At 43.1% G+C, this 15,208-nt stretch overlaps 1 long non-coding RNA gene across 1 annotated transcript; it reads left to right on the forward strand.

The window, feature by feature from the left end:
- The first annotated feature begins 1,392 nt into the window (after window positions 1-1,392).
- Window positions 1,393-10,858, forward strand: LOC134165270 (uncharacterized). Its single transcript, XR_009965455.1, has 3 exons — window positions 1,393-2,179; window positions 8,608-8,708; window positions 10,799-10,858. It is a non-coding gene; the product is annotated as an uncharacterized LOC134165270 (long non-coding RNA).
- The last annotated feature ends 4,350 nt before the right edge of the window (window positions 10,859-15,208 follow it).

Below are 15,208 nucleotides of genomic sequence, written 5' to 3' on the forward strand. Positions count from 1 at the left end.
GGCAGGGTACTTAAAATGATCACATGCTAGCTATATAACACGCTAACATGGATCGGGTATATATAATAAATAAGTACAGTAAAGCAAATCGGATATATATGTATAAGTAAAGTACAGAGGAAAATTAGCAGTGCATCAAATCATTACTGCATAGAGAGAACAGAGATTAAGAAATACATCACCAGTCACCAGTGAATCATCATCCAGGCCCACTCTTCAGGCTGGGATGCCCTGTTGCAGCCGATGCTGAGAGTCAGGTAATCAGGAAATGGGCATGAACATACACATGTATACTCTACTGAATACGCTGTGATAAAAACTTACTCTCTTATGTCCCTCAGTCACAAGAGGGAATCAGCTCTCAGCTAGGTTCCCACCCATTACAGAGGCCGCTTCCTATTGTCTGCTTTGGTGTCATCTCGGGCTCCTAACTCTCGTCTGCTCAGGGTGCAGCTCTCTCCTGCGCCTCCCTGGCAACAGACACCAAGAGATTCTTCTGGTCAGGTGAATAACTTGACTTTGTGTATAGAATAACCATCCCAAAATGATGAGGGATGCTGCACTAAGCCATCTTTGAATGATACGTGTTTTATGGTTGACTGCTGTTATGTAGCTTGAATTTATCAGCTAGCTTGTTTTGATGCCAAAAGGGGAGGAAAAAGCCTGAAAGCCAATTGTATCTCTGGTGTAATAAAATATTATTGACTTCAGTAGAACTATATTGATTACAAGACAGCAGAGTTTAGACTAGTGCCAAGCTCAACAGAAATACAGTTTTATTCAGGTACTGTTTATTTCAGGGAGGATAAGAAATGTCCAGGACAATTTGTTTCATATTCTTCAGAATATGAAAAATCCTGGTACCATACACACTTAACAACATAACTGCAATTTCCAAACACAAAACCTAATAATAAGAATTCAGACTACTTTCAGTCTGTTGTTTCAGTGTTTCAGCTTATTTCTCCTCGTGAGAGCTAGCCAGGAGAAGGCCTGGTTAGAGTGAAAGGTCTGTTGGGATCACATGCAAACACTTAGGCAAAGACCTGTAGTTCTCATGGCCTTTTACCAAAGGCAGATTTGGAACTTCTGTAATTGCCAAGCACTAATCAAAACTGGGGAACATCTGTGTTGGGTTTTTCTTGCCAATCTTTGGTGTAAGTGCAGTAGTTAAGGAGGAAAATCTCGACTTGTGAGTCTAACTTACTCTATGTCTCTAGAGAATTTTAGCTTCCATTAGCTCTAAATCAGTTTATAGTGACATGTCTTGCAGATGGTCTACCAGCAACCATTTAGTGCAGCTGTCCATATCTCAGGCATTCAGGTGCCAGGATATAATGTCCAGTTTTGTTTGCTGGACATTCAAATAACGGAACAGCTGGTTAGTATCAGTGCCATGGCACTCAGGCGAAATAGCTCTGTCATTTCAGGTTCAGGGCTATAGCCAGGTACACAGTGGTGTTTAATTTAGCTGTCTTTTAGGGATTAGCACAGTGTATTTGCCTTCTATAATGATTAACATAATATTGAGGAGAGACTCCCTCACAAACTGAGGTGTCAACAAAGGTAATAGAGACCGTGACACCAGATGGAAAGAAACAGTACTTGCCACATGAAGGGGAAAAAGGCAAAAAAAAGTTAACTGCTATTGATTGTTATGGCACAGACAGACATTAAACATACACAGCAGACAATTACAATTATAGAGCTGGCCTCTCACCTCAATTAAAAGGAAACCTGGTGTGGGCAATGTGAAAAGGAGAGGAGCTGTTCTCTCCTTTCATCTTGTGAAGTGCTTCTTTCTCTGCTTCCATGGACTGCTTAGTCTGGTCTCTTGTTTGCCTTTAGTTGAGATGTTAATTCTTCCTGCTTTCCTGTGGGAAAATCCATGCTTAAGAAGAAGAAAATAGGAAGAGTCTGAAAACTGGGAAGAAATTTCAGTGGGGATGTGGAAAGGAACAAACGGTATCTCAATTGCTATTACCTGTTGCAGGTCTACTGACTTCAGTAGACTCCTCCACAAATCTATTTCTTCTCATCCTTCAGAGCCAAAGTGACTTCCCATCATTGGAAGAATTAGAAAGGGCCTGGATGTTGACATCTGTGATAGCTCCTTGAATCACTGTTCAATTCCTTTCCAAATGAGCTTTGAAGATGGACAGCAGATCTCCAAATGAAGGTACTTAGTAGTACAGAACAGCTGTTTCTCACCACTACCCAGGGACATATTTAGCATCATATCCAGTTATGTATAGAAATGTCTTTTGTTATTCTTAGTGCTGAAATATAACCTAGTAGGTCATCTTGTCGCTTCTCATCCCCCTGTCAGTATCACTCAGCAGCATCTCGGTTGTTGACATTGTGGGTGAAGGAAGGATGGATGTGTTTTTAATAAAGAGGCAGTGCTGAACCTAGTGTTGAAAATTGAATGAATCATAGAATAGTTTGGGTTGGAAAGGACCTTAAGATCATCCAGTTCCAACCCCCCTGCCATGGGCAGGGACACCTCACACTAAACCATCTCACCCAAGCCTCATCCAACCTGGCCTTGAACACTGCCAGGGATGGAGCATTCACAACCTCCCTGGGCAACCCATTCCAGTGCCTCACCACCCATACAGTAAAGAACTTCTGCCTTATATCCAATCTAAACTTCCCCTAAGTTTGAACCCATTACCCCTTGTCCTGTCACTACAGTCCCTAATGAAGAGTCCCTCCCCAGCATCCCTATAGGCCCCGTGCTTCAACTGCTAAGGTAAGTTGTCCATTTGACTCCGTACTTATGACATGATGGATGTCTGAGAACAAAAGAGTAGTTCTGAACAGAGACTGAACTTACCTACTTATTCATATGACACTTTGTTAACTGTTGGTTACTGGAAGTCACTCCCATCAAGTAAGAGCAATATATCTGTACAGGAGTTAACATATACCAGAGTGTAAACATCTATATGTATGTGTGTATATATATGCAAGGGCACCTTCTACATTCCATGTGTAACACATGCTTAACCTTGGCATGATCATAGTTGGGTAAGAAACTAATGGTAATGTGTTATTTGTAAAGTAGATGGGAATACTGCTGAAAGATACAGCAGGATAATTTCTGAGCTCAGTGCAGGTGATACCATGACTCTTAGAAGTTTTCTTCCAACTCTTGCAAGGTCCTCACAGCGAAACTCTCTTTTTCAGTTTTAAGATTATACGCTATTTAGCTCTTGTTGCAGGGGCCAGTTTGTTTTCTGTCTATATGGACTGTCAGTGGTTTTGATTTTCTAGACTGCTTTATATCCGACCTGTTTGATAGAGTGTTTCCTTTGGTGTGCAATGGCAGTGAATAAATGGAAATTGAAGTCAGTGAATGAATGCCAAGCTACCTCTGGTGAGCAAAACCCAAACCCACCTGTTATTTACATCTTAACATGTTCAAGCTTATTCTTGTGGGATACTGCTGGAAACTAACATATAGCTTTGGTTTAAATGGATTAGCTGAGTGTATTTATTAAAATGAGCATTATTCCATCTTCCCATGTTTTGCATAAGGGCATCTTTGTTAATTTGGTTTTCTTTTTAAGGGAATAAACTCTTTTTAGTGAAATCTTCATTTCCTTTAGCAGCGGATGACATGAAACATGAAAGATGTACCTTAATGTTGCAGGTGGCTAGTGTATAGCTCAGTTGATCTTACTTCACCTTTTACTAATAAATGAAGGAGGTTTTGCAGGTATTTGCTCAGCATAGGCGATTGGAAATATGGGTACCAATTTCATCAAGGCCAATTAGAAACAGACATTCTTACAAGCTGCAGATCTTCTGACATTAAGACTTTGCATGAGATTGGTCTTGGGCCACACTCTTTGCTTACTCAAACTCCTGTAGGTAGATGAGAGGTGGTGTAAGGTGTACTTTAATAAATGTTTAGGATCCTATATGAGTGCATGAAGGCTTAAAGATTTATTATTTTTTTCTATTTTGGGGACAACTGCGTATTCTTGGCACACAACTGAGTTTGCAGTAATGGAGACTGGAGAGCTCTGCTTAGAGCCTTCGAGCAGTAAATCTGCTGTTCATCTGAGAACCTTCAGTGTGACACACAGTGATGCAGTGGATGCTCCATCCACATCCAGCTCTCTTTAAAAGTTTATGAGCTTGTTCACTAGAATACTGTGTCCTTAAGGAAAGAAGCCCAAATAAACACATTTAGAGTTAGCAGGCTTTGATTCTGCAAAAATCCTGTCTTATTCTTAGTGAACAAAGGTCAAGAAATGGACTCTGGAAACATCTGTATCCACAAGACATTCCAGACAAGGGCTTGTAAAGGTCATGAGAGATTTTGTGCCCACAGAACAAGTTGATCTTATAGAAATACTACTGTGTCTGGACTTGATTGACTGGTGAATAATTGAAAAGGAAAGGGAGTTTGTCTTCTCTGATTGTGTGAGGGAAAAATGCTGCTCAAACTTAGATTTGTATAATGATTCTTATGCAAGTATTTTACTTATTAATAAGATCCTTCAGGAAGTTACCCCAAAGCTTGGAAAGTGATCATGTAGTTCAAATGGAACCTCTTGACTCAAAAATCACAGGAGAATGGTTCCAATACCTAATTTCTAGTAAGAGCCTTGTGTTGTATTCACGTAATGATAAAGACCCTTCACAAGCTGTCAGACAGCTATAGCTGAACTAGTTAGGCAGTTTTAAGGTAGAAGAGCAAGTCTGGATCCTGATATGGGAACACCAACCTAAACATAGAATCATAGAATGGTTTGTATTGGAAAGGACCTTAAGATCATCCAGCTCCAACCCCCTGCCATGGGCAGGGACACCTCACACCAGAGCAGGTTGCTCCAAGCCCTGTCCAGCCTGACCTTGAACACTGCCAGGGATGGGGCAGCCACAGCTTCTCTGGGCACCCTGTGCCAGTGCCTCAGTACCCTCACGGGGAAGAACTTCTGCCTTAGATCTAACCTGAACTTCCCCTGTTTCAGTTTGAACCCATCACCCCTTGTCCTATCGCTACAGTCCCTGATGAAGAGTCCCTCTGCAGCATCCTTGTAGCCCCCTTCAGACACTGGAAGTTGCTCTGGGGTCTCCACACAGCTTCTCTTCTCCAGGCTGAACAGCCCCAAATTCTGAGGATTTCCTGAGAGAAAAACAAACCAAAACGAGAAATCCAACCAAAGCAACCCAAACTGATGCCTGAAGGGATGGTGTGGGCTGAAATACTTTACCCTTGACATTTTGCATTGCAATTAATCAGCAGCATGGATATGTCTTCTCTGCTTCTATGGTGATAAGCCTTGGCAGGTGAACCTTCTCTAAACGGAAAAATTTCCCTTCTGTACAACCAGTCTGTCACATTTTGAAGAGCACTAACTTAATTTTTAAAACAAACATCTGGAAATAGAAATGTAGGTGAGAAGAAATAGAAAGATGGGGTCAGAGGCAGCAGCCTCCCCCCAGCAGTCTGTTCTGAAAACCCAACAGTTTAGTTTTCTAATATTGACTTCACTCCTACAAGGAAAGCTCCAGGTTAGTTTTCTGATAAGGATGTGGGAGGTGGAGAACCCACTGAAGTGGTTCACTGATCAATCCGGAATGGCCCAAAAACTTAGGGTGAAACTTCATGCTTCTGATGCTTAGTGTGGAAAATGTGGTTTGTAAGATGGCAGGAGCACTCTGCCAGGGAGAGGGGAAGGGTTAAGATCAGTGTTAGAAGTTTACATAAAATAATTCCTTTCTGAATCTGGTAAATGCCTAGAAATGAAACTGTGATTTCCATGAGGCAGTGTTACACATGGAGCTTGAGTAGCATCGTAGTTCCTCTGCCAGAGGAAAGTAGAGTTGCAGGTAGATGACAGTTATTGAAACTAAAAGGATGTGATTTGTTTGTAACTCCTCAAAGCCTATGAAGAGAGGATGAGTTTAGTGTTTGCATGGGACTGTGTTAAACATTTAATTTCCTGATGATCAGGCAATTTGGGTTGCACAAGACAGGAGCAAAGACTGCTGCTCATCGTTGGACTGTAGGATTCAGCAGAGTTAAGCCAGGACTGGTATTTCCAGTATCTCCATTATTGTGGCCCCTGCTCAAATCAGTTCTGTCACAGGAAGAATTTGGGTTAGAAAGAAGGGCAAAACAGTCCACTTACATGGACCTTGTGTGAGTGGTATGGCTGCACGTGCCACCTCTCGTCATAGCTTTGCGCAATACTCTAGGATGCCACAATGAGCTTGTAGGCTCCTTCTTCCTCTAAGCTTTTCCATGGGACTGATAATGCTATGTGCGTGGGGAAGAGGGAGCCTCATCTTTGATACAATCCCAATGAAGCCACTGGGCATATCAGGTATGAATTTACCTATTTTGATGTCCCGGAAACAATAGGCTTTCAGAGTGTGTAGGTACTTTTACCATAAGTATATAGATATACTATATAGATATAGATGGATATAGAAAGGTCACAGGTGGTTGTGGGAATTCGATGCTAGATTAATGAGACAAATTGAGTTTTCACTCACTGTAAAATGCTGAGGGGTTTGGGAATGTCAAAAGTACTTTGGCCCTTAAAATGATGTGATGTAGCTTATTCCCTGCTGGAAGAAGAACCAGTAAAGCACTTTCTGAGTAGGTGCTGGTGGGAACTTTGGGAAAAATGCAGTTCATCACTACTCAGCACTTGCCTTCTTAATTTTAGTGAGTAAGGAAGTTGCAGGCTGCCCTTTCAGTGATCTCAGCTATGCACAAGAGATTCAAAGCCTGAAATCCAATAGTTTGTGCTCTCCTGCTTCCTGGCTAATCCTGTCAGATGCAGTGGGTTGAATGGATGATCTAATAAGAGACCATAACTGCAGTCAGCTCAGTCGTGTACAGAAATTAATAATGAAAGCCTGATGAAATAAAGAGAAAGAAGCTAATTTAGGAAGGAATAATAAAATAACATAGTCAAACTGGAAATTTGCCTATTGTCAAATCAGATCTTGTAAGCAGCTGCCTTAAGTATAGCATATATCCACCATGTCCCATGCACATTGCAGTGTTTCCCGTGACTGTGCCTTCTAGTAACCACGTTGACAGAAAGTGCCTCGGGGAGGTGGTTCCATGCAGGACATCATTCAGAAATTTTGGGTGCAGAATCATTTAGAATCAGAAATACATCTGAGAGACTTCCTCCCTGGCCAAGGAGGTTTGCAGACCAAATTGCTACCATAGACACACGAGTAAAAACTCTACATCTGCAGAAGGAAAGAAAAGGTAGACATGGAATTTCAGAAGCTGGTTATTGGGTCAGTTACTAAATTGTTTCTCTGTAGCTCTGTTAACTTCCTCCTTGCTCAAGGACTTGCAATCCTCCATGCCTTCTCCACCTCATCTTCTCTTGTACTCCTCTCGGCCCCCCCCCCCCCCCCCCAAACCCCTAATGTTGTTCCAAGGTGGTGTAGAAGCCCCAAAGTGGAATGGTATACAAAATGCAGGTCATTCTTCACTGCAGCTTCTTCACCTTCTGCTTTGGCAGCAGCATGATGGAGCTGTCTAGCAGTTGGCAGTTTACCATACTGCAGATACATAGATATACTGCAAGATAAATCAGGGGCCAAGACTCATCAGCTTTTCAGTAAAGTTAGAGATGAATTTCCCTGGAAGGAAGTTCAGCCCATGTTGAGGGACTGTCTGTACCAAAGCACCCTGAGGCATTGTGCACTTGGAAACTTACTAGGAGCAAATTTAACTTCCTTTGTGGAAATTTTTCAGGGAAGTTTGCATCTGCAGTCACACATTTCTCTGTGGTGCATTGCAACGTGTACGTCCCTTCCACAGACCTGCAGCTGCTTGCCTCGGTGCCTGTGGACCAAGTGCTTTTGCTCTTCCCAAGGAAAAGTGAGTGGTAAATAGCTTCCTTTTCTTTGTGAGGATTTGTGAGGAGACCTGGGCAAAACAGCAAAGCTTTCTCTCATACAGAACTCAGTTTTGGCCACATTTCAAGTGAGGAACAGGTTGAAAACATCTCACGTAACTATTGCTTAAAATCAATCTGACAAGCCTATCTCAGTTACAGTCCTCTAACAGAGAAACAGACTCCACTGAGTGTAAAGGCATCCCTGAAATATTGCTGATCTCTTATTTTGTGCTTCAGGACCCTTTGAGCAAGGGCTCTCACTGATTTTGAGCAGTCTCCAGCGCACAGGAACTTTGATTTGAATGTAACACTAAGACCTGTGACTGTACATGGGTAGGCTAATGACACATGAGGGTTCATTTGCTGGACCAGAAAACAGTCCTACAGTTCCCACTTTTGCAGCAAGACCTCAGAGCCCCAGGGCTCTTCTCTCCCATCAGCTGGATGAAAACCTGTCACTGATCACCAAGAAACTGAGAGGTAAAAGAGGAGTCCCTTGTGACTCTTGGCCATGCTTTGTTGCCTGTCCATCCATAGGAGCCTGGCCATCCATAGGACATACTCTTATCCAAAATGGCATCAGATGAGGTACAGTTTAGCATGACAATATTCTCTGTGATGAGTCAGTTAGACTCCACTATCTTACAATTTCATAGCTACAGTGGATCAGTAATAAGTTTATGTTTTAATTCCTGATATTATACCTGTTCAGGTTCTTGAATATCCTGAGGACTTTGCCATTCATTGCCTGAAAAGCCACTGTTCAGAAGGAGATCACTATGCCAGGCAACAGCAGTGTTCATGTTTCAGGCGGTACGTACTCATAGATGCTTTTTATTGGAGGCTCTTCTGAGGCCTGATCTGTTATGTGGAGTGATTCCTCATCTAGTTTCTGGTTCTGCTGTTGTTTTTAGATACAATGGGATAAACTCATTTGTACTCTAGCTCCAGGTTAGCCAGTGGAGGTTCACTTGGGACTAATTAGGAGCAGTGTTTAAACTTCAGGAGTCAGAAGCAGAGTACTTAGCTATAGGTTGTGTTACTCCTGGGGCTCATTCTGTACCTGCCAGAACAGTCTTTTAGCCAGTTTTTGTCTGATCCTTAAGGATGGGATTGGAAGGAAGCAGACTGGTTTGTGGTGCAAATGCTGTGTCCTGCAGGAGCTGATCAGGTCACAAGCACCTACTTGCTTTCTATAGGCAATCACATACCTTGTCATTATCACAGTTAACGCTTTATTTGAACCAGCGCTATTGCTCTGAAGGGCTTTTATATCATGGCTGGACTCTGCTCTTTCCTTTTACTGAAGGAACTGAGATGTCTTTGGCCTGTGCCAGCTATTGCTCCCACAGACATTAGCATCCATCCTGTAGTGATGTCCTTCTGGGATTTTGTTTCATTTTTCTACAAGTCTTTCCAATTGTATGGGGCTTTTACCTGCAGAACAGTGAAGTTTGTGAGTGCAAAGGACAAAGTTGAGCTTAGCTGTCTGCTGCATCTGATCTTAAACAGCAATGGCAGGACAGCAGTGAACACATTCACATTAGCTGCTGATACCAGGACCACTGGGTAGAAAGAGTACACTTCTGCTTGTGTGCGTCCCTGCAAGGGATGGGCACACTCTACATCTTAATAAATGTGTTTTCCTTCTTCGTTTATATTAAGATCTAAAGAATGAATCACAACACAGGCCTGGTGCCTGTATTATACTCCTACTGCATACACCTACAGCTATCTCATGATAAACCAGCTCACAAATCATGGCTTTCTCTCTGCTACTCTGTGGCACTGGTACTGGTGTTAGAATGCTAACTTATTAGCAGGCAGTTGTCTTTAATCCAGTAACAGCAACAACACTAATAAGTGAACTGCCTGAGGGCTGATTGAAAGCTGTCAAATCTGCTCCTGATTTCAGGAAGAGCAGTAGGTTTAAGGTTGATAAGAGAATAATTTCCTTGATAAAATCAACCATGAGATATCTTCCTTTTCCTTTTTTCCTTTTTTTCCTTTTTTCTTTTTTTCCTTTTTTCTTTCTTTTTTTCCTTTCTTTCCTTTCCTCCTTCCCTTCATCCCTTCCTTCCTCCCTTCTTTCCTTTACAGGGACTGTTAAATTACGCTATTTCCTTGTGTATGTATTGTCACTTCTCTTGATGTTTTCCCAAAGATAGCCCATTTAGGGGGAAACGTGTTCAGTCCAGCATCACTTCTCTTCCTGTGCACTAAGGGAAAACAGACATATTGTATCATGAAAAACAGCATCGCCTGACAGCCTCTAAAAATACACATCACACATCGCTTGCTATTTTAAATAGCTGGCTAAAGGAAGAAAACCTCCCCAGCACATCTCTGGTATAAAGTATTGACACATTAACATCTTACATAAGGGAAACTGCTCCTTATTACCAGAAACTTATAATGAAGTTGCAAAGCATTTTTTAGCCATTTTGAACAACAGAATAGAGAGCTACCTTAGACTGCTTAGATCCTCTAAGGATACAGATTTGGGAATTGTTCACAGAGAAATTAAGTGAATTGATACTCTAGGTACTTACTCCATCCCCTAGAGAACATAGGCCAGTTATTATATGAGCTCAAAACAACCGTAAATGACCCAAGATCAGACCATAACACTGAGCAAAAATCAGTAGTGAAGGTGAAGGAAAACCATACACATCATGGGGTACAGTCATCCTGAGGGGCTCTCTACTCCAGGGGAGTTATTTAGCATTTATTCTGAAATACATGGTGAGAAGAACAGCAGCTCTTGAGGGTAGATTTTGCTCTCTTCAAACTTGCCTGGATTTTGAAGCTGGTAGGAAGCGCAGTCTCCATAGACATTCCAGCTGGCAGGATGGGGTTAGGGACCTGAGTGTTGCTGTTGCTTACTCTATTTACTCTTACAGGGTACCTGACCAAGCTGTGGGGTATGAAAATGTGCTGCACCTTTCCATTGACCACACTGGTATCCTTTCCATCTCAGCTATTACCTGACAGTACAGGAACATCTGCAGTTCGCTGTACTCTTATTGGGGGTAACACCTCGATTACTGTCTTTTGCTCAACAAAGGGCACTTTAGCTTTTGAGTGGGATCAATTTAATCACTTTAGAGCAAGTCAGAATGCTTCCTTTCGAAAACCCTTCCTCTTAAATTTATTGCATTGATTTTCTGCACCTCCCTACTTTGCAAGTGGTCACCGTAATTTTTGCTCTGAGAGGTTGGCAACAACAAGTTACCTGCAGTCCAGTATAACTTACAGGGCAGCAGCACATCCCTGTGGGCTCTGAATGCAGCTCGACTGTCAGGTTCAAGGTGCTTATAATATCCCTCAGCAAGGATCTGATATCAGGGGTCTTCTGAGGGTGTCCATCTGATCTTTATTGCTCAGAAGGCTGAAGCACGTTATTAGGATGTGTCATGGAGTAAGAAATCCAGAGCTTTCATTCTTTTGAACTCTTAATCTCCCTCAACACCATCCTAAAATAATACTTGATTTGAGATTAGCAGTTTTTCTGGATATTCCCAAGGTTTTATTCTGTTAAGAAATATCTCTTGCCGACACCATGTTAACAAGGAGACAGATAACATATGTGGAGTGATCTCCGATCTTCTTAGAATTGCATGGTATGGAATGGTAGGGGTTTTTCAGGGCCCATAAAAATAAATCTCTCCTTTGTAGACACTGTAGTCACCAAAAGTAGGGCCTGGGTTGTGAATTAGGAAAGTCTTCTATTATCAGCAATGCTTTTGACTTGCTGTGAGATCTTTGCCTCAGTTTACCTCCCCAGCCACTTCTCCGTGTGCCTCTTAAACATTTGGACCACAGATTGTCCCTTAAAGGAAAAATAAATAAGCAAATCTGTGTCTACAACAGCCTTGCGGTTGCAGAAGGTTGCAAGAGGTTGTCACTTGTTTTTTCTCACTTTTGGAATTGCTAAATCCATAGAACTGAAATACATAGACTTTACTCTCTATACATTACAGAGCATAGGGAAGCCATATGAGTTACCCAGCGGTAACAAGCACACAGCATGTACCTGTGTTGTTGGCATGCCAGTGATTATTGTCAGTGGCTGGTGTTAGATGAATGAAAAACAATGTGCTTGACTAAACCTGGTTGATCTGCTTTGCTAATGGATCAAGTGATCCATTTTTCTTAGAGAATGACTAAGAAACTCACTTTAAAAAGCCCCTGAAGTTCTAGAGTACCTGAAACTTTGCATTGTTGCAGCTTTAATGTAGTTTTCTCTTAGTTTGAGAGAAAACATTTTCTCTGTTCTTCTTTGCCTCCCTCTCTGTCTCAAAAGAGAACCTTTCCCTGGGAGCCCCTGTATCTGCTCTTGCTTCCTGCTATTATTCAGAGAGCATGCAGGGAAGTTTTACTGTCTGCACATAAAGGTTTAATAGCAAACTGCAAACCAGCATAACCTGGTCATGCTCTGCTTCATGTCTCTTGATGTATTCTTGGGACAGCCTCAAAAAGTGCTGCTGTTGTGCCAAAGAGGTGATGTGAAATGTGTTCCACTCACTGATCGTATCCTAAGCTCACTTTCTGTTCTCAGAACCGTGTGATGTATTTACAGGAGGCTTAAGATTTACCCAGTGGAACTGGCATAACTTATTCCTTTATAGAAGGGCTGGAATATTTCTCTCTGAGAGCTCTCTGCTGCAGAATGGAAGTTAGGGTACTGCAGAATGCCTCTCTCCCTTTAGAAAGAGAGACATAATGGTTTGGAAAATGCAGTGTACTGTACTCAGAGATAATTATCCTGAAGTAGGCATCCCTCTGCCCCTCAGTTTCACCAGGTAGGTGTGCCCTGGTGGAGTCATAACGTGCAATAACATGCAATCCATTTTAATCTGGGCAGATCTATGGGGACAACACTATCAGTGTGTAAGGTCAGCCAGGAAGAACTAGTGGGTCATGTGAGCAGATAGGAGACTGGTTATCTTCTTCCCCAGAAATTTGTCTGTGAGCTATACACTGAGTCCTTTTACAGCATCTTTAGGGTTAAAATGAAGTCATGAGGGTTTTCCTGTTTAATTTCTGTAGCACTGAGAGTGGGAAGTGTTTTCCACATTCAGGTCTGTGTTTTATGAATAGATAAATACCTTTGGTTAGTGGTCAGATAGAAATATAAAAGTAAGGATATTTCAGAGTCACTGAGGCTAGGGATCTGTATTTCAGCCCCCATCTGCAAAGTGCATGCTTAAGCTGTATGATGGAGTGGTAGCCACCTCTCCATTTTGACTGCTACAGAGTTTTGGCTTTATTCTTTATACTCAGTTGTGGGTTTCTGGATGTCGGAGAGGGACTCTTCATCGGGGGCTGTAGCGATAGGACAAGGGGTGATGGGTTCAAACTGAAACAGGGGAAGTTCAGGTTAGATCTAAGGCAGAAGTTCTTCCCTGTGAGGGTGCTGAGGCGCTGGCACAGGGTGCCCAGAGAAGCTGTGGCTGCCCCATCCCTGGCAGTGTTCAAGGTCAGGTTGGACAGAGCCTTGGGCAACCTGGTCTAGTGTGAGGTATCCTTGCCCATGGCAGGAATTTGGAGCTGGATGATCTTAAGGTCCTTTCCAATCCAAACCCACATAGTCCCTCTCCAGCATCCTTGTAGGCCCCCATTGGTTGCTGGCCCAACTCCAGAGTCCTTAGGGTCCTTGGCACCAGGTTTGGAGATGGGTTGGCCAAGAAGGGGACTATATCAGAGAGGTGGTTGGTGTGGTGGATGTGTTCTTCCTCTCTTAAGGATGAAGAGCATGTTCCAGCTGATGGGCAAATCCCTGGATGAATCAAGACATCCAGTGCTCAGGCTGTATGTAGGACAGATGTAGCTTCAGAACAGTTGCAGTTGTACAGACACTGAACTGTGGCTCACCTGATCCTGTGCATCTTGACAGGGCTTTTACAGAGACCTCTGTGTGGCAGATCCTGTTGCCTTTGCAGCTAGGAAGGGTGGACGTCACAGAGCTGGGAGGGAGGCCCCCTGGATGCAGTCAAGAATAAAGACTGGACCAAATGGGAGCAGGAGAAGAGATGACAGCTGCAATACCTTCATGCTGCTTTTATCCCATTCAACTGATCCCTTTTATTTCTTCCTGATGATCTGTATTTGTTTCTGTCTGTAGCTGGGACAAATAACTTCCTTTATACTTCAGTCTGAGAGGAGAATCTCTCGTCCTCTACAGTCAGGAATGGGATTTTTTTTGTTTAGCCATCAGTATCAGTGTCACCAACTCTTCCAGTGGGTCTGGCATTTACAGATTTTATGGTGATTCCTGTCAGGGTGCTGCAAGGGCCATCTACTCCCTAAGGGACAAGGAGCCAAGGGAACTTCCGAGGGCAGCAGAGCAGAACCTCACAAGCCAGGGCCCATCTCACTGTCTCAGTGAGGAGTGAAGGCAGCCCCAGCCCCGGGCATCAGGCAGTTCCCTGGTGCTTGATGGGATGGGATGTGGGCCCAGATCAGTGGGGCCCATGGCCAGGCAGAACTGTGGGATGCTGGAGACTGGCCCTGCTGCATTGTTGCTGGGGCAGGGTCTGACGGTGCTGGGGAAAGAGCAGGGTGAGGAGAGCGCCAGGCTGAGGCAGTCAGGGCTGGTTGTCCCTTCAGGGCCTGGCTGTTACTGTGGACTGCCTCCAAGGACCTGGAAGGACTTCACAGAATCAGAGAATGGTTTGAGTTGGAAAGAACTTTAAGATCATCCAGTTCCAAGCAGTTGCTCTGTGTGTGGCTAGAGTATAGCATGTAAGAAATGACAGGCTCTTTCTTAGCTAATGATGACCCTTGAGGGGAGTTTGTGGACAGCAGATGATGTAGGCTTCCTTCCAGTAAGCAAGCACAGAACTTTTGACAGGAGCTTCTAAATCCTTTGATTTATCACTGATGAATTTGCTATGGGAAATAAACACCATGACTAGGTAGGACTCAGTACATACGGTCAGTAGCGCTCAGGCTACTGCATGTCACAAGCTGCCTTTTAATGGGAGCCTTCCTGGGGACCACCTTTTTCTGGAGTTGAGCCAATTTGCTGCTCAGGCACAGAAGGGGATTGGTTTCCTAATTGCCTTCAGCAGTACAGCAGGTGTGTAATAAAGATTGTTAATAAAATGATAAAATATGTCATTAACGGTAATGTTGCTAGTCCTGAATATCGTTTGGAAAGGAAAAATAAACCCAAACTTAAGATGAGTGAATCAAGCTGGAAGAGGAGAGTCAGTAGATGGGGGTGAGGAAAGAGACAGAAGAGAAAACAATGGAAGCCCGGATGAAGTGCCAGTGGTGAGATGCATGGAAAGAGGCAGGATAGGTAC

This window comes from Pezoporus occidentalis, unplaced genomic scaffold (genome assembly GCF_034315485.1).
Source record: "Pezoporus occidentalis ecotype Australia unplaced genomic scaffold, CSIRO_AGI_Poc_V1 ctg235, whole genome shotgun sequence".
Taxonomy (NCBI): domain Eukaryota; kingdom Metazoa; phylum Chordata; class Aves; order Psittaciformes; family Psittacidae; genus Pezoporus; species Pezoporus occidentalis.